The sequence below is a fragment of the Phyllostomus hastatus genome, unplaced genomic scaffold (genome assembly GCF_019186645.2).
Source record: "Phyllostomus hastatus isolate PE091 unplaced genomic scaffold, TTU_PhHast_1.1 phas_contig_58, whole genome shotgun sequence".
Classification (NCBI taxonomy): Eukaryota; Metazoa; Chordata; class Mammalia; order Chiroptera; family Phyllostomidae; genus Phyllostomus; species Phyllostomus hastatus.
Genome location: NW_025333916.1, coordinates 36,788,435 through 36,808,881, shown reverse-complemented (window position 1 = coordinate 36,808,881; position 20,447 = coordinate 36,788,435).

The following is a 20,447-nucleotide window of genomic DNA, read 5'->3' as shown; positions in this document are numbered from 1 at the left end:
CATCCACCTGCTGACAAAATGCTGCTGTGCTCATCCAAAATTTCTTGGTCAGATAGCACCTAGTTCGGTTATGGAAAGTCTGGTCTCATGAACATTGATACTATGGTCAGAAATTTGGTATTTTTCAGGGCCAAGTAACAATCAAAATACTTTTATTCAAAATGGAAAAATATTGCTCTGCAGAAGAGAGGCCTTTACTGCAAAATTCTGGCCCTGTGCTATGGTTCTATTGTTGGGGCTTGCCAGAGGTGCCACTCGAAGTATCATTTGATCTGCTCTGTCACAAGGCTCAAGTGACAGTGCAATTTGCATTGCAACCTACACTTGCTACAGAATCTTCTTTTGCTCTGAAACCCCACTGAAAACTGGTAGCCTTTCAGGTTATTCAGTAAATAGGTTGGAGAAGCACACTCAAATGTGATAAATGTAGTCTCCAAAATCAGGAAGCCCCTAAGTGTGGAACATCTTTTTATTTGTGGGTGGAACAACACACAGCAACTTTTCTTTATCCTGGAAAAGAATATTCTGACATGTTCCAGACTACTAGATTCTCAGGAAGTTTATTCAGGTTGTGGTCCCATGAATTGTCCTGTCATTTATCTCTTGTCCTCTGGCTGTCATGGATCTTAGTAAGGCATCTATTGTGGACTGAGTTGTGTTTGTCTTCCCATCCCAATTTCTGTATTGATGCTCTAACCTCCAATATGACTATATTTGAAGAGAGGGCCTCTAAAGATGTCATTAAGGGTAAGTAAGGTCATAAGGTGGGACCCTAATCTTATAGGACTAGTGTCCTCGTAAGAAGTGGAAGAGATATTAAAACTCTCTCCATACAGTGCACAAAGAAAAGGCCGTATGAGGACACAGAAAGAAGGCAGCCAACTACAAACCAGGAAAAGAAGTCTTGCCAGAAATGAACACTACTGGCACTTTAAACTTGAACTTCTAACCTCTAAAACTGTGAAAAAATAAATTTCTGTTGTTTAACCCACCTAGTGTGGTATTTAGTAATGGCAGCACAAGCTAAGACAGCATCTAAGGTACTTGTTACCTCCCAATCATCAGATTCAATCTGAATAATTCCAGGAATGTAGAGGGTCAGTGTAATATTTTGTAGGATATCAAAATAATCAAGTTCTCCACAGACTGAATTATGGCAGAGAAGAAGGGTACATGTAACTCTGAGGCAAGGTTCTGAAGGAATATGTTGGCCCTGACAAAGGAGAGCAGACTTGTTTGGGTGATTACAAGTTAGAAAAGGAAGGGAGGGAGGAAGGGAAGTGGGAGGGAGGGAAGGGAGGGAATATATTTGTTAGATTAATAGCTACATACCAAATGATCAAATGCCAGGATATATGTTGATATATTCCAGTAAAGATACCACATCTGGAAGAGCAGCTGCTACTGGAGTCACCATGTAGTTAAATGTATGGTGTCCATAGTCCCATTACCTCCTGAGCAGGCCCAAGAAGTAAGTTACATAGTAATGCAATACTCTTTTGAGTTACCCCAAAAGAATAACCTGTTCAACACTTACTATAGAAATATTATAAAGTCACATCTGCTGAATTTTTCAAGTCTTTGATGATCACACTAATCTCTGCAATCCACTCAGAGACATGGTATTTTGTGTGTTTGCTTATTGTCCTAGAAGAAATGAAAAGTTCAAGGTACTTTCACTTGTTGCTTCCTACTATCCAAGCACGAGAGACCCAATGTGCCGAGTGTTTCAGCATGTATTCCAATCACTACTGGCAGGCACTGGAAAAATAACAACAAAGTGGGTCCATGAGCCAACTGGACCCACTCTGGGATTTGGACTACACCCCATTTATTATTTGACCAACTTAATTCTTTACTTTGGTGAAACTCGGTGGCATCATTTTCACAAATTAGCATCAATTCAGAGTCAGTGTCTGGTAACTTACCAAAATCTAAGATTTGCCCCTTCTCCACTGCATTTCCAGCCTACTGAATGGATGCTGGTCCTTCTGGGGAAGGCTTCGAGGGTGATTTACGGAATGTGCTTGTAGCAAAGTCTTAGAGTCTCCAGTTGTACAATTATTTGTTTAGTGATGGCACTCCCGTGGACTCTAACTTCATCAACATAGGTGTCATGTTGCTCGGCTTCCTTCATATTCCCAGAACCAAGCACAGTGCCTGACACGGAGGCAGCACATGAGTACTTTCCGAATGAATGAACCAGGAAAGGTTGTGGGAAAGGAACACACTCAGCTCTGGGTCCAGTTCACACATAGGTTTGGAACCAAAGCTCATCAAGACTGGTCATAAAAGAGTGCCCAGTAACCAAGGGTGCATCTGTCTTCCTGGGTCTTCCCATTGGTGACAACTTGATGGGACCAGATCTTAGGTAGCCATATTACTAAATCTTGTCCATCTCTAAACCTCTTTTGGTGAAGACAATCTTTTTTCCCCTACTCACCTCAATGGTCTTCACCTCTGGGCTTACCCAAGTCTCGGCTTTAAGGATGAATCTTGGATGAATACCAAAAGGATTGAAGAAGCACAAGCCCACTCTCTGAGACTGAATAACAAGTCATCCTTGACATCCATCTGACTCTGCACTCAGGCCCCATATAAGTTCATGGGCATCTGGTGCCTTAGAGTTTGAGGCCTTGACTAGAAGGTAATTTGCTGGCTAAGATCCCACTTGCCTCTTTCCATCCATTCATCAGCATCTGCCCCACCTCTTGCCAGAGGCCTTTTGACAGAATTTCCTGATACCTGCTTAGATATGCAATTTGATACCATACTTTGCAACATATTTTTCAGTTCTTTTACTTTGTAATGGGTTTAGATAATGACAGAAAAGTTACAAAACAGTAGAAAGTTCACATGTATTCTTGCAATTATCAAACTGGGAAACTAACAATGGTAGAGCTCACTTCACTAAACCATTGGTCTTGTTGAAATTCCATTGTTTTTTCCCCATGAATGTCCTTTCACTCTCCCCATATGCAATCCAGGATTCCACCTCTTATTTAGTTGTGTTGTCTTTTCAGCCTTCTTCAGTCTATGACAGTACTTCAGTCTTTACTTGTCTTTCATGGCCCGGACATATTTGGAGAATATGTTAGGCATTTCAGAATGTCTCTCAATATATTTCACATGAAGTATTTTAAGAGGTAATATTGCGTCATATTATGTCTAGCTTAAAATTCCTGTCTATTCCCATATCACTTACAGAATAATACCTTAAACTTCCCATCTGGACAAATGGACTCTTGATCGTTTGATCTGTCATTTCGTCTTCTTTATGTCCTTTGGAATCTCTCACTTCTGCAGCCATCCTGAAGCCCTTCTAATAAATATGCTCCAGCATCTTCATCCTAACTCCACGAAAAATCTATTTTTTCTTCTCCTTTATCCATCATGTGAACTCTTAGTATTATTCAAGACACTATTATTCAGGCAAGTAAAGCTAGAAGCTACAAAGCCCCCACATCTTAGTGACTGAACATAATAACAGTTCATTTCTCATTCACTCAAGTTCTCATGTGGATATCCCTGGTTGGGTGGTTCTCCTGGGAAGCTCTCCTCCAAGTAGTGGAAACATTTCAGGGCACTGCCATCTTAAACAAATAGCTTCTAAGGTCACCATGGAAGGGAAGAAAAAGAAGTACATGTGCAAGTTTGTGATATGGCACAAGCCAGTACAGTTCACATCATTTCTTCCCATATTGCATTGGTCGAAAGTAATCATGTGGTCATATGCAACAGATTAGGAAATGTAGTTTCCAGATTCCAGTTTAATAAAGTTATGGCATTTCTCTGCCACTGTCCACCCTCTAGTCACCAAATTGCTTTATCTGCCCTCCTCCCCACATAATACAACTTGCTTACCCTCTTCCCAAGTGGGAGAACTCAAACACATATCCAGTTATTGTATGGAAATCAGCCCAGGATCTCTGCATGGTTCAGGCCTCTCCATGGGAACAGCAGCTGTTCTTTTGGTCTGGTCTTCTGTTATCTGACAGATAAGATCTGCCACCCCACTTTCCTGATCTCCAAAATACAACAGTGGATCAGGACAGGAAACCTGCATGAAACTCTCCCATTTGGAGAAAGGAAGAATGAAAGTCTCATAGCCATCACTGGCCCATAGGTGTACCTAACTCTTGCAGGACAGGTGTGGTGATATTTCCCTGCTCTGGATGCTGGGGAAACTCTGATTAGACCCTGCATTTGCTCTCTGGGATCATGTGGGCAAGCCCCCAGATTTCACCCTCTGGGGGCTCCTCCTTGTTCATTATTATCCACAGCCACACAACAGTGAACTTTGCATAGTGAGTTCTTGTTGGAACAGTACAGTTTTGGAAGCTCACGTCCTGTTTAGGAAACATTTGAGGACTCAAAGATTGTTTTGAAGGCCCAAACAATCAAAGAATATTTTGATTATACTCATGGTATTCTCAGTAGCACAGTCATCTCAGAAACTTAGACTTCTGATCTATTTGCCTGCAGTCAGTTCCATGTACAAATAACCCCATCCCAAGACCTTTCTCAGACATCATTCTGGAATTGCTGATGTTTCCTTGCCTCCTCACCCCTATGATTCTCGCTCAACATAATGGCAGCCTCTTTGAGGACACTGGGCTTGAGTGAAAAGTCTACCCGCTTACACCTTTACCTGAGACATTTTCCTTTACTCAGAAAGTTCACCAGAACTTTGTCAGCTCAAATTCTTTTTATTGCCCATATTTTGCTGTTTGGAGACTAGAAGCAGTTACTTATTACAACCCCACAAGGCCACAAGGCCCTGAATTGTTGAACTCTCTATTACCTTTCATTTTCTGCTTACGAAACAGCCAATTATTTTTTGAGTTCATTTCTTCCTTGTTCTGCCTTTCCAAACAGAGCCAATTCCAGTTAAGACAAATTTCTAACACTCCATGTTCCAGTGACCCCTCCTATGAGCACATGGTCATGGGGTCTGCCTTCCAAGTTTTCTCTGTAGGTGACTGTTTTGCCACAAGGTTTTTTACAGCAAAGCACAGATGTCCAGCCATCCAGCATCACGCTATGTTTCTTACCCATGTCTTGCCAAGCTGCTGAGAAAATAGCCACACTTTATTTTTTGCCACAGCACCAACTGACTGCAAGGTACCAATTTCCATGGTATTAAACAAATCATTCTTGTTGTTGCAAATGACCCCCATGTTTCAGTGGCTCAACAAAATATATGTTTATTTCTCATCTACCCAATGTTTAATGAGGATTTTCCAGTTAGCACAGTCTCTCAGGCAGTGAGTCAGAGATCTTGGAGACACCTTCCAATTTGGAATGCTTCCCCCTCGAACATGTGGCTCCAAATTTGCCACAGAAGAGACAAGGAATGAGGTGTGCAAGATATTTTAATGCGCTAGCCTGAAAGTATCATATCAATACATCACATCTGTCCACATTTCAGCAGAATTAGTTTTATGAACACACCCAAGCATCAGGGGTTGGTTAAACCATTATCCTTGGTGCCCAGAAAGATAATTAAATGGTTGACAATAATTATAACTGTTTCTGCCAAAAGACCAATCTGAAATGTCACTTGATGTCTTTGCAGAATCAGGTATTTCCCCCTCCACTTATATGTGTCTTATACATAATTTTCATCACAGTACCCCCCATATTGCATTAAAAGTTATTGTACTGACTTAGCTAAACATAAGTTTACATAAGTAAACACCTAGGCACATGATTGCTGGATTTTATGGTAAGAGTACATTTAGTTTGTCAGAAACTGCCAAACTTTTCGTCCAAAAATAGCTGCACCATTTTGCATTCCCAGGAGCAATGAAGAGAATTCCTTCTGCTTCACATTCTCACCAGCATTTAATATGATCAGTGTTTTGAATTTTGACCCTTCTAATAGGTGCACCATGATATATCAGTGTTGCTTTAGTTTGTAGTTCCCTGACGATGTATGACATTGAGCATTCTTTTAAATGCTTGTCGCTCAGTTGGGTTGCCCCCTCCCCCCACCCCATAAGCCTAATAGAGATATTTCCAATTCAAAGCAGAAAGAATTGGCTTATCGCTATGAGCCAATGTTTCTAGACTGCTGGACCAAATATTTCTAGACTGATGGGCCAAACATTCCCTTAACATGTTTTCAAAAGTAATAGGGAACAGCACTAATGGCAAGTAACATTTCCTTTTTTAGATGCTTTCAAATTAGCACAATCAGAACTAAAAACAATAGGGAGTGATTAATGCCCCCCACCCCCAACCCCGGGGAAACTTTGAGACCAGATTCTGTCACTTTGCAGTGGGGCGAAGCACCCAATCCAGACTCTTGAATACTGTGCAAAGAGCTAGACACTAATTAATTTGAGATATTTCCACAATCCTGCCTCCCACGTGTATATTTTAGACTAGACAGGCTAGATTCTAAGAGAGAAAGGAAATTGTTATCTCATTGAGAGAAGCAGCTTGTTTTAATTCAATGAAACTGAAGTGAAATTCATTGCCTGCAGTAGACTAGACTGTTCCGTCTCCATGATTGTGTAAGCTAATTCCTTGTAATGAATGTGTGTGTGTGTGTGTGTGTGTGTGTGTGTGTGTACCCCCTAATATATTAGATTGGATAACCTCCAATCCTAATATCCAATTGGCTATATGTATCCTGTTGGATTGGTTCTGTTTCTCTGGAGAATCCTTTTTACCAAACTGCAAATGAGGTCCTGCTTCCCACCACCACCCTCAAGGCAAAAATTCCAGAGGCAAAGTTTCGGTGATAAAGGAAAGGAGTCTATTCAAAAGCATTGCAATTTAGGAATGGCAACTTTCCACGTGCATTTAATCACTTAAGCTTATCAATTAAGGCTAAACACTTTAACTCTTTAGTTAACAGCTTTAATCACTTAAAGCTATCAATTAAGGCTGAACTCTTAACACCTAAGTTCTCCCATCATTCTCCCTGTTAGTTTTGTCTTATTTCTATAGGGTCCGTTTACAAACTAAAACAACAAAAGATACAAAAGATACACAATTTTGGAAGAATGGCAGGCTTTTGCCTCAGAGGTCATCCCCTGTAGAACACCCGAAGAAGAATAACCCTGCCACCTTCTGCCAGGCCAGCCTGACCCTAGGCGGCACCCAGAGTTTCTCCCCATCCACAACACTGTCTGTTGGGATGCAGGCAGCTGCAGCTCGATCATCCAGGCATCCTCAAGGAAGAAGAGCTTGAGAGCCAGAGAGAGCCAGCGCCCGCCCACCTGTTGGAGAGCTCTCCTTTTATTTCAAATTGTCTTGCCCATGTTCCATGTGCTCTGGAGGTATTCAGCTTCTCAGCCAATCCCACCCTAGAGTGTTAACCATTACCTCGGCAACCCCCTCCCATGGCCCCTCCTACTTCTCCCCAATGATCTGATCAGATCTCTCTGTATCACCCTGACAAAACCAGAAGGGAAATCACACAAGATTGTGAACACCAGGAGGTAGGGATCACGGGGCCACTGTAGATTTATTCTGCTACAGTAACACACCTTATTAAGTTATTAAATCTTGTACTTATATATAGAAAATTGTCACTTAGGGACCACAAGACAAGAAGGCGCTCATAGACTTAAAAAAAGAATCGAAAGTCTTTGCAGTACGCTGAGCTCCGTGGAGACAGCACCTGGGCAAGTGTGAACTGTGTGGGCACTGGGCAACTGTGCTGGGTAAGAAAAAGTAGTTAAACGTGAACAAAGGAGGTCCTAAGAAGCCAAGATGCTAAATGTCCTCACATGCTTTCTTTGTGAAGACTTGCCAGGAGGAGCACAAGGAGAAGCATCTGTGTGCTTCTGTCAGCTTCTCAGCATTTCCTAAGAAGTGCTCAGAGAGGTGGAAGACCATGTCTGCTAAAGAGAAAGGAAAATGTGAAGACATGGCAAAGGCAGATAAGACCCATTATGAAAACAAAATGAAAACTTTTATCTCTCCTAAAGGGGAAACAAAAGAGAACTTCAAGGATCCCAATGCACCCAAGAGGCTGTGGGACCTTCCCCTTCAAAGGACAGAAGCTGGGACCACAAACCAGGCTCCCAAGCACAGAGCGCCAGTGCCAGGATCAGCAGACCACCGAGTTCCCAGCAATGAAAGGCCACGTGGTTTGTCTCTGCTGGGCAGAGATGAGACCCACTGGAGATAAAGCCACTACTTTTTTCTTTTTCCTTCTTAATTCTTAAAGGGGCCAAGGCACAGGTTTTGTTCGCAACCAATCACCTTGGGCCCAAGTGACTGGAGGGAGGCGTGGACTGCAGCGTGCAAGGAGAGCCTAGAGTGGGAGACACTGGGGAGAGAAATGGGGGAGCGGCTGTGGGGTTTTCTGTGCTGGGATGTACCTCGATTCCGCAACAGCCTTCATTCTTGAGAAGAGCAAGCCCCTCCCAGGAGAAAAGCAATTACCTTACCCTGTGGGATACTACTCCCTCCAACCTTTGCAATCCTGCTCTCCCCACCCTATATCTTTTTTGTTTCTTTCTTTCTTTCTGTTTTTTTTTCTGGGTTTTATCTTATTTTATTTTCTTCTTTCTTTTCTCCCATCCTGAACCTTAATCCCTGCTGAGGTGACAGCAACATACGCAGATTCAGGGAGTGTCAGAGATGGGCTGTAGGGTGCAGCCACACCATACACTTTCCCAGGAGATAGATTGGCTCTTGCCAGTGATGAGAGAGCCATAGAAACACTGTCCTCAAACAGATCCAAAATCTAGGCTCTGGAGACCCCACCCATTAGCTTACTGGGGGCCCCACCCTGTGGAGTACAGGGGAAAAAATGCTGGACAAACTCAGACTAGTGGCTTGTAGGCAGGACAACACACCTACCACCTTCTCTGAAGCCTGAAAGTCACCTGCCACAGGAGGTCCAGAAGTCCCAACCACCCTCCCCACACCCCACACCCCTGCATTCTGCCAGAAGGCCTCTCAGAAACAGCTGGGTCTGCAACCAGTATAAAATTGACAGCCAGCCAGCAGGCAGAGACAGGCAAAGGCAGATCCTGTAGTGACGGGGGATGTTTTCTCACACACCTCTGGGCCCAAGACTGATAAAACCCAGCTTGGCAGAGCCGCTGGGCCCACTATGGGTGCAGCCAAGCTGGGAGGAATCAGCCACAAACTGTGGATCACTTGTAGCTTTGAATAGGCTGCTGAGGGCTGGACGTGGACAGCATCTGACGTTGTATTACACCAGCCTCAGACAATAGCAGAGCCGTATCCAAAGTGAGAGCCCAGCAAGCAAGCACTAAACTCTGCTGAGATGAATTCCACCTTGTTCTTTTTCATTATTTTTGTTATTTTTTCTTTTTCATAGCCTTTTTATTAGTTTTTCTTTTTCTTCTATTTTTATTACTTTCTTTTTTCTTTCATATCTCTTATTTTACTCTTACCATTTGATTACCTACCCCTAACCAGAAAAGACCCCAAATAGCCTCGGCAATCTTGAGAAAGAAAAACAAAGTTGGAGGGATCACAATACCTGATATCAGACTATACTGCAGGGCCACTATAATCAAAACAGTCTGGCACTGGCATAAGAACAGACACAGATCAATGGAACAGAACAGAGAGCCCAGAAATAAACCCATGTCTTTATGGTCAATTAATATTTGACAAATGGGGCAAGAACATGCAATGAAGTAAAGACAGTTTCTTCAATAATGGTGTTAGGAGAACTGAACTGGTACATGCAAAAAAATGAAACTAGACCACCATATGATACCATACACAAGAATAAACTCAAAATGGATAAAAGGCAAGTGTAAGTTGTGATACCATGAAAATTCTAGCAAAAAATATAGACAGAAAATTTTCAGATATCTTGAATAGCAATATTTTTGCCAATATATCTCCTAAGGAAAAACTAAACAAATATGACTACATCAAATTAAAAAACTTCTGCACATCTAAAGAAACTATTGTCAAAATGAAAAGGAAACTGATTGTATGGGAGAATATATTTGTCAATGATATGTCAGACAAGGGTTTAATCTCCAAAATATATAAAGAACTCATAGGACTTGACACCAGGAAGACAAATAATCCAATTAAAAATGGGCAAAGGACCTGAATAGACACTTCTCCAAGGAGGACATACAGATGGCCCATAGATTTATGAAAAAATGTTCAACACCACTAGCCATCAGAGAGATGCAAATTAAAACCCCAATGAGTTATTACTTCACACCTGCCAAAATAGCTATCGTTAATAAATCAACAAACAACAAATGCTGGTGAGATATGGAGAAAAGAGAACCTTAGCGCACTGTTTGTGGGAATGCAGACTGGTGCAGCCACTGTGGAAAACAGTATGGAATTTCCTCAAAAAACTAAAGATGGAACTGCTTTTTCACCCAGCAATTCCACTGCTGGGAATATAGCCTAAGAATCTTGAAACACCAATTCTAAAGAACTTATGTTCACAGAAGCATTACAGAAGCATTATTTAGAATAGCAAAGAGTTGGAAACAGCCTAAGTGACCATTAGTAGATGAGTAGATTAAAAAACTGTGGTACATTTACACAATGGAATACTACACAGCAGAAAGAAAGAAGGGATTCCTACATTTTGTGACAGCATGGATGGAACTAGAGACTATTATGCTAAGTGAAATAAGCCAGGTGGTGAAAGGCAAATACCATATGATCTCACTTATAAGAGGAATCTAATGAACAAAATAAACTAATGAGCAAAATAGAACCAGAAGCATAGGATCACGGAACAGACTGACAGCTCTAAGATTCTCCCCTCTTACAGACTGAATGGAAATGGAAGAAGGTGAAGGAATTAGTCAAAGAACATAAATGAAGGACCCATGGACATGGACGACAGTGAGGGGACCAATTATGGAAGTGGAGAGAGGACTGGTGGAGTGGGGGTGGGCAAAGGAGGAAAAAGTGAGACAACCATAATAGCATAAACAATAAAATAAAACTTTTTAAAAATTTGTGAAAACTTGATTCAAATGGGTTTTTTAAAGCCAAAAATCCTCTCTGACTCCCAGCAGTAACTGCAAATCTCAGAACACAGGTGGCAGGCATGCCTCAGAGGTGGCTTTGATCCACAGTAACCCCGTCCCCTCCAGCCTGGCCAGGGGAGGGAGGCTGCCACTGGGGATGGCTCCCCCACATGAGCTGGCCCATCAGGTATCCAGCCTCTCTGGCATTTCTCTTCTTGGAGCTGTAATGTCGAGGGGTCCTTCCAACATGACAGGGGGGTCTAGAGATGGAATCAGTGGAAGAGAGTTGTCCAAACTGCAGTGCTTTAGAACCCAAAGCAGAAATCCCCTTGGATGCAACAGAGGTGGAAGTGGCTGGAGGAGTCTGAGGAAGGATGAATTGTGATGACGCCTGTGTATGCTGCCCGTGGACAAGGGGACATGGAAGTGGAGGTGCTTTCTGCATATCTAAGAGGCCCAACAGGGCCTGGAGTACACTGGTCAGTCTCTGAAGAGGTGTGGGCAGGGTTTGATCACCACAGTGGCCTGGGGCAGAGATTCAGACACCACGGGAGTTCCTAATCTTTTAACTGGGCCTTGTGTTTATTTTTGCCACGTTTCCCTATCAGCCCTCATTTTAGTGGTTGTTTCTTGCCTGTCATTGTGCCTAGACAAGGAGTGTTTCATCTGCCTTCTGCCCCAGCTCCTCTGACTGTGCTCAGCACACACAAAGTGCTCAGTAAACAGTGTTGATTGTACTTCTGGCCCTGGAGAAGGGAGCACAGAGGTACAGTAAGTTTTCTTTCTTGTTGGATTTCAGCTTTGGCCAAGACAATGGTGGGTGTGATTTTGCCTCAGGTAGAGGCAAAATGAGCAGATAGCACACAGTAGGTGACTGATGTCCTGGTCATGCCCAGTACCCTCTCTGAAGAGGAGCCTGTGATGCAGGTACTTTGGGTGAGAGGCAGGTAAAAGGTAAGGTGAGCAGCTCCTGCCAGGAAGAGGGCCAAATGCTGTTAGGTCAAGCAGGGAGAAGCCCGGGGTTCTGGGTCAGTAATGGAAAGGGACTGGTGGGCTCATGGAAAATCACTTGGGGTTAAAACAAACAAGGCAGCTGGCGGCTGTAACAAGATGACAACTCATGGAACACCAGCTGACTTTGCCCCCTTGGTGCTAAGCCATGTCCTCTCTCTGTCCTGTGCCTTGTGCAACATTAAAGTGTAACCACAGGTTGAGGTTAGAAAGAAGGCCCAGCAGGCAACAGAGAACCTGCACAGAAGCCTGGGGTCATTGAAAGGGAGAAGGAGATGCTCTCTGGACCTTGGCAAAGGGGGCAGGGTGAGGGTCAGATGAACCAGGAGAACATAATGGGAAAGGGCTTTTGGCCACAGCAGAGTAACTTTGGCAGAGGAGGCCAGGTGTGGGGAAGAAGCAGGCTCATAGCAGCCTGCAGGCTCTGAGGGTGGCCCAGAAGAAAGCAGGGCTATGGGCAGGGTGGCCAGGGCCTCTATTTGTTGGGTAAAGGGCTGTTGGCTGGGTGCCTAGATGTACCTGGTGTCCCCAGATTTCTGCACCACGCACAGCTATGGATGAGCACAGCAAGCTAGTGGCCACGGGTCCTGACCAGAGAGAAAGGCTTGACCCAGGGTCCCTGAGAAACGTTGCAGCCCCCAGCAGCAAAAGGGCCATTTTCCTGAGGGATAGCCTCTTGCCTGGGACTGGGGGTCACTGCCAGGGTCCCATGTTGTATCCTAGCTGAGATCTGGTCCCAGAGCAGATGAGTGACACATGTTCAGAATGGGAAAAGAAACAGTGGGCCCTCCCCAAGGGCATAGAAGGAGGCTAGAGGGACCAGGGACCATTGAATCAGCTTAAGAGACAGGTTCTTAAGTCATGATTTATTTGGCAATCTCAGATTTCATCACAGCCTAGGGATACCCCCTGTCTCTTCCTTGGTGAAGCTTGTCAGAACTGAGTCAGCTCTTTGAGAATGAGGTCAAGTAGCAGAGTGCAGAGGCAAACATGGATGGGGTGCTGGTGGGGGTGGGGGTGCTGGTGGGGGTGGGGGTGCTGGTGGGGGTGGGGTGGCAAACTGGCCCAGGCAGGGGCTTTGACTTCTGGCAGCTGCTTCTGCCCAAGAAGGCCCCTGAGAGGACAGACCCACAAGTCACCTTGTGCACCCACTAATTTGCTTCCAAGTAGTCAGGGTCCCAAGACTATTATGGGTCTGAAAACACAGAGGCCAGTCGTGTTTGGCAATATAGACCTGAATGACATTTAGCCAAAGGTAGTCGCAGGCATAACACTTGTCCAGACTGCTTTCTCAAAAGCCACCCCCTCTCCCCAGGATCCAGTTCAGGATCCAGTTCAGGATCCAGTTCAGGATCCAGGCCCTCCGGCGACCTTGCCCCTCCCAGGCTTTCAACAAGGTTTGGAGCTTTTCTGCTGTGGTTTTGTTGGAGTTAGAAGCAAAGCAGGAATCTTTATTTATTTTTTTTAATTTAACAAGTGTGTTTTGAGCCCTAAGCCCCAGATCCTTCACCGGGTCTGTGGGTAGACTGGGGAGGACAGCCCAGAGGGGACTGCTGCTCTCCGACAGCCCAGCGCCCGGGGAAGCACTGTCCTGTGGGGTGCAGCGTGAGCCCTGAAGACTACGCCGTGTTCACCGCTAATCCTTGGCAGCCAGCCTCCTGGGCACTGATCAAACGGGTGACGGGAGCCTCCGAGGCTAAAGTCTACTGATTACGACAGAGGCTAGCATTCTGTTGAGGCAATAACTTAGGAACATGCCCGAGTTTCGTGGCCATAGGATTTCTGTCTGTAGGAGGACTTGCCTGCAGAAAGTGGAAAAAACAGTTAACTCCCTGCGTATTGAATGATGTAGTCTCCTGGCTGCTCTTATTTATTTTTTATGTTAGTGAATCAATGTTCTATGTAAATAAGTAGCATATAACTATTTACTATCTGAACAATGTAATATATTAACAATAAGCCTCCTGGTTTTGTTGAATAAATGCCTGACAGCCTCATACACTGCCATCTTCATAGCACATTCTGGAAATGCTGTTCCGGTGGGCCAGAGTGATTTTGTGAGGAATTCTAAGGCACACAGTAGAAAATAAAAGAGAAACCTCTGTGGTTTGGAAAAGATACATCTTTATAGGATGAGGCCATTTTTGGACTAGTTTTTTTTTTAAATGAAAAATTAGGGTTAAAGTTTTGTTAATAAAAATTGTGTTATTAGTTAGTTTCTTCTCGTCAAACCAGTTTTCCCTGTCTCTGCAGAAACTCCACTGTGTGGAAACCTGTAGTTTTTAAACTATTTGAAATAAATGTAACAATATTTAATGCAGGGAAGTAAATCGCTTATGACCTGTGAGTGTAAATGGGACGATGTTCGTAATTGGGGGACTAGCAATTAGAGAATGAATGTCTATAGACTTCAACATTCAAGGTGGGAGAGCTGCGAGAAAAGTGGACTGATGTAGGGAGCCTGGGAACTGCTGCGTTACATAAACCATTAAATGTGTTATCATTTCTTGACCAGCCGCAAGTCTGTAGAAGAGCAGGACAGCCATGCAGTAATAATTCCTGCGTGGGCATTCCATTCTCTGCAGTGCCAAGCCTTTGAAAAAGGAAAGATTTTTATTTATCCAAATTGAAAATTTATTTTCTTTTTTAAATACAGCACTTTAAGTCTAAATTATGTCTGGCCTGCCAACTTAAACGGGAATCTCTCATGGCATTATGGTCTCTATTTAGTGTTGTGATAAAATGTTTCCAAATCCCCAAATAACACATTTGTAGCTCAGTATGCCATGTGAGAAACACTGCTGAGCTTTGACAGTGAAGGAAAGCTTTCACTAACTGTAAGTGCAGAAAAGATGAGTGCTAGGAATATAATTTCTAAAATTTACAATGGTGCACTTACTTGTTAAATTCACACTGTGAATGGTCTTCAAAGAACAAGCCAAAAGTTAAATTCGAGCGTTGTTTATAGTTAAAATTTCCCAAGTTCCAGCAGAAATTGACATAAATTTACAAACTAGAATTAAGAGATTAAGAAAATGTTATGGTACTCTTGTGTATAAGTTGTAGACCAATGGTGTTTGCTGTTTATGATCAAATGGTGGTAAAAATGCAAGAGCATGCATTATTTGGCCTTTAATTAGCATTTAATATTTGACAATTCAATAAAAAGAAGATAAGAGAAAAAATAAAGAAAAAAAGGAAGGCGGGAAGGAAGGAGGAGAGAGAAAGGGAAAGAGGAAGAAGGGAAGGAAATTGCCACTTTCCCAAAGTGGTCTTGTGTTTTACACTCCCGCCAGTGGTGTATGTGTGACTGTTTCGGTTGCTTCACGTCCTCACCAACACTTGGGTTTTGTAACTGGAACCATTCCATCACATGCGTGATGCTATGCTTACGGTTTTACTTTGCATTTTCCTAGTGACTAAAGATGGCAAACATCTTTTCATGTGCTTATTTGCCACAGGTATGTCTTTAGTGGAGTGTCTTCAGATCTTTGCTCATTTGAATATATAGCCTTCAACTTCCACTCCTACGTAGTTTTCATATCCACCTCCTTCCCCGCTGTCTCCCACACTTCTCTAGTTCAGACCCTCACTTCTTCTGATCTAGACTCCCTGTCTCCCAGCGCCTTATCCTGCCACCGCCCCTGCACCTTCCACAGCACTGCCGGAGACGTCATTCCACGTCCAGACAGATAGGCTGGTGCGGTCATTCTCCTGCGCAGCCTTCAGCAGTGGGCCCTGAATGGAAGGTTCTTTCCATCCTCCACCAGCGCCACATGGCTGTCTTCTTTATGTGCCTCTCACCTATCTGTTTTACCCTAGGCTCTCCCACTGCCTCTTTTGTTCCCTTTGTTTGTTCTTCATCAACACGATATTAAATGCAAAACCAGGAAGCTTCCTTGTTCTTTCACTCCCGTGGCCTTACAGGGATGAGTGGCCTCTACCCAAGTTATTTCCAAAGTGGACTTGTGGGCCCTCTGTCCTCTTAATTTTCTATAATGTAAACAACATATTGTATTTTCCTTGTTTGTACAGCTATCGCCACACTAGATCACAGCTCTACTGAGGACAAGACTGTATTTGGTCTTTTATTCCCCTTGTGTCTGGCCACTCCGGAGATGTACTGAGTGTCCCCTAACCCAGCTTTCTCCCTTGAGATAAGGCTATTCAGGATTTAGTACCTCCTTGTTCTCTGTTAAGCTTCCCCATTCAGTGTGCAAACACTGTCATCAGATCTCAGCGGGCTTCAGGAACTCCTTGTGCAGCTTCCCATCCCCCACCAACCACAACGCTGACACAGCAGTGTGGAAGACCCTCAGCACTGAGCCCATGGTGGCTGCCCTAGGGCCCTGCGTGGAGCTCTCCATGGTGCTGCGAGAGTTTCTGTGTACAGTGCTGGGATTCCAGACACAGGCCTTCCTCATTGTCCATTTACTCCTGTTTGATTTACAAGATCCTGGCTTCACTTTCCTCACAAATCTGCACTTCATGGCTCATCTCTGTATCCTTTTTTGAAATTAAAATTTAAAAAATACATAAAACCACAGAGTATAACATAATCAGGCAGCAAAAATACTAATATTTGAAAAGCAGATTTGATACATTTGCTTCAGGTCTTTATATATTTCTTTTGCTTTAGATCCTTAAAACAAACACATGACAGAAAAAAAAATACCCATCACTGAACGCTGAAGTCACCTGCATTCACCTCCTCTGTTCCAGGCTCCTCCCATCTTCAAAGCAAACCACACTCAGGAATTTATGTGCATCCAGTTCATCTTCTTATACTTTTACTTCACATCTCCATAGATATTATTGTTTTGTTTCCCTTTTAAAATGCAAACACTACTATTGTCCAATGACTTGTCCTGCTACTTGCTTCCTTCCTTGATTACAAAGACAACAAAGGCCCTGGCTCAGTGGACTGAGTGCCGGCCTGTGAACCAAAGGGTCGATTCAATTCCCAGTCAGGGCTCATGCCTGAGTTGAGGGCCAGGCCCCCAGTACATGGCATGCCAGAGGCAACCACACATTGATGTTTCTCTACCTCTCTTTTTCTCTCCCTTCCCCTCTCTCTAGAAACAAAAAAATAAATAAAATCTAAAAAAAAGACAACAAGGTCTTCCTGTTCTAGCTGGAGCCTTGTTTCAAGGGTTCCCTAGAAGCAAACTTTTGATCAGCGTTTGTGGAGAAGAACTGGGAATCATCCAGGTAACAGAGGGGTTGGAGAGAGGGCTTTTCTGTGACTCCCATGACTCAAACACTGGACCTCCTGGGTGATCCTGTGTTTCTTGATTCTTGGTTTTTTGTTATATTTTCTAAGATAGCCTTGATTTTACCTTCTACCTCTTATACCAAATTCTTTTCTAACTTCCTAGATTCATTTCTCATAGATAATTTTGTATTGATAGCATCCTGTAGTTCTGTAATAACATGCATTTTTAAAGATTAGCTTTACTGCTGTATAATGGACAATGAGCTACATATATTTGAAGTGTATAATTGGATTCCTACAACCGTCAAAACTTCACACACAGCCGAGATAATGAAATTTAACCCCAAATGTTTTCTCATGCCTTTTTGTAACCTCCCCTTCGCGCCAGCTTCAAGCAAGCGCTCATCTGTACACAATATAGCATGTACTTTGTATGGCTTCTTTTAGTCAGCATGATGATTTTTGAGATACAGTCACATTGTTGCTGGTGTTTATGGTGCAGAGTAGAATTCCATTGTCTGGATATACCAGGATGTATTCAGTCATTTACTTGTTGATGTATAATTGGTTTCTAGTTTCTATTAAAAATAAATCTGCTGTAAACATTTCATGTAAAAGTCTTTGTACAGGTATATGCTTTCCTTCCTCTTGGGTGATTACCTAGGAGTGAAATGTTTGGATCATATAGTAAGTCTGTGTTCAAGTTTTTAGGAAAATATCAGTGCTTTCCAAAGTGGTGGAATCATTTCACACTCCCACTAGCAATATGGGAGTTTCAGAACCTCTACATCCTTGCCATGCCTTTGTAATTCTTTGAAAATTTTTTTTTTATTAAGAAACCACTGTCATTTGTAAGTCTTTTATTTTTTCCCTTGGAGCTGTTTCTCCAGAAGATTCCACTAATTTCCTGTCCGTGTGTGTGTGTGTGTGTGTGTGTGTGTGTGTTGTGCTGGCTACTTGAATTTGGGGGGAGTGGAGTGGGGAAGGAGGCTATGTACACTCAGTGTGCAGATTTTCCATGACTCTGACTTTACACCTGTGGTTGTCCTCCAGCTCAGGGTCATGTGAGTTCTGTGTCAGTCTGTGCCCAGCACCTGGACACCTGTTTCCCCAGTGAGTGCTGTGTAGTTTGAGGAGCGTCTCTGTAGCTTCTGGCTGGTAGCCCCTCAGCATACCTGTGCTTATTGCTTTTTCTCCAATCCTCCATGCACTTTGTATTGAAATGACCATGTGTTGTGGGCAGCCCCCCACAAGGAATTAATCATGAACGAAAAGCACAATCCAAAGTGCTGGTCATTCTCTTTAATTTTAGTTACTCTAAGAGATGGGTAATGATATCTCACTGTAATTTGATTGGCAGTTCTGATGACAAAGAGGTGAGCATCTTTGCATGTGCTTATTTGCCATTTGTATGTATTCTTTGGTGACATGTTTAAATCTTTTGCTTATTAAAATTGCCTTAAAATACTTTATCACTGAAATGTAAGTTCTTCACATATTTGGATATAAAGCCTTAATCAGATATGATGTTTGTAAATCTACATCACTAGTCCAAGCCTTCACTGCTGTTTTATTCCAGTGCACAATGTCCCATAGTTTGTCCACTCACCTTGCACAAAACATCTCAGGGAGAGACAATTTTTAAAAATATTTCCCTTTGCTTCTGGAATGGTTTTTTTCATAGGCATTCATTTTTTTAAACATGTAGTCTTTCCTAAGTATCCAGTTATTCTTGGTTGTCATTTCACATGAAAACAAAAAAACCAAGAACACCAGCAATGCTTCAAGAGGAGCCTGCAACTGTGGGGTCCATTCTTTGGGCAGGCGACAAACCGTCGTGCTGGAAGACCTTTAAAGACCAAAATATGTAGAACTGTTCTTTTCTGAGATGCCAATATCTAGGTGCTCTGGTCCTCCCAATACCTCATTTCTTAAATTTATGAGGTCCTCACTGCCCCTTTCCCCACCCCCACGCTGCTTTTCCCTGGGAATGGGTATATAGCTCATTTCTGGGCTTTATGCACTGTCCGCAGCAGCAGGAATGGAGGGTACCCTGCTGCCTGCCCCGTGCACAGACTTCCCGTTGGATGTCACCGTGTGGTGCACATGCACTCCCCCCTGCCATCAGCCCTGGCATTTAGGATTTACCATCGGAGCAGGGCACAGCACGGGCACATTTACCGTCTGAACAGCACCTCTTGTCCCCACTCCCACCTGTGCTGCGGTTTGATGCAATAACTCGCTCTCATCCTCTCAATGGGGCCATTCCCTCCCACACCAGAGCTACGGCAAGAGGGGTCACGAGAAGTAAAAACATATGTTCCATTGATCATATGTAACTGTAAACTTTTTAAGTGTACACCTTAAAAAACATAAAAACTATTCCTAATGTTTTTTTAAAAAAGGAAATGTCCTTTCCAAATCACTACAGTCAGTAAACAAAGGAAGCTTGCAAATGAAAATATAATATAGAACATTTCAGTGTAGTAATTAGTAAGATAATGTGAACTAACTTATTAAATGGCAAAGTCTATTTATTATGTTGTTCAAGACAAAACAAATAACATTTAGCCCTGACTGGTATGGCTCAGTTGGTTAGTGTTGACCTACACAGTGAAGGGTCGCCAGTTTGATTTGGGGCACATGCCTGGGTTGTGGGTTCGGTCCCTGGTTGGGGAGCATTCTGAAGGTGGCTGATTGATGTTTTTCTCTCACATCAATGTTTCTTTCCCTCTCTTCCTCCCTCCCTTCCCCTCTCTTTAAAAATAAATAAAGTCTTTAAAAAAACAAAACAAGTTAACATTTAAAAATTTGGAATGAGAGGATAGGCAGAGAAATACCAGATAAATTTATCAACAAAAAATGCAGTGTGGCAATATTCTTATCAAAGTAGAATTCAAAGCAAGATGCAGCGAGATTCTTATCTTGGTAATGGGTACAGAATGTAAGGTGGAAAGTTCTGCTAAAACATTAAAACATAAAGCAAACACAAGTAGAAATACAAGGAAAATTTGAAAGAACAATAAGCTTGCAGAGAATTTCAACAATGTAATTAGTATATCTGAATAACAAAGAGCATAAACTATAAAAATGTTCTTATTATAAAAAGCTTGAGGCTACACAGGAAAACTCTCTATCCACAAAGGAAAATTCCACATAAATAATCTCTCTCCACACATGCGAAAATGAACCAAAAAACCCTTTAAATAAAATCTCCAAATGGCTGAAAAGTAAAAAGCATTACTTCAAACAGATATTAATTT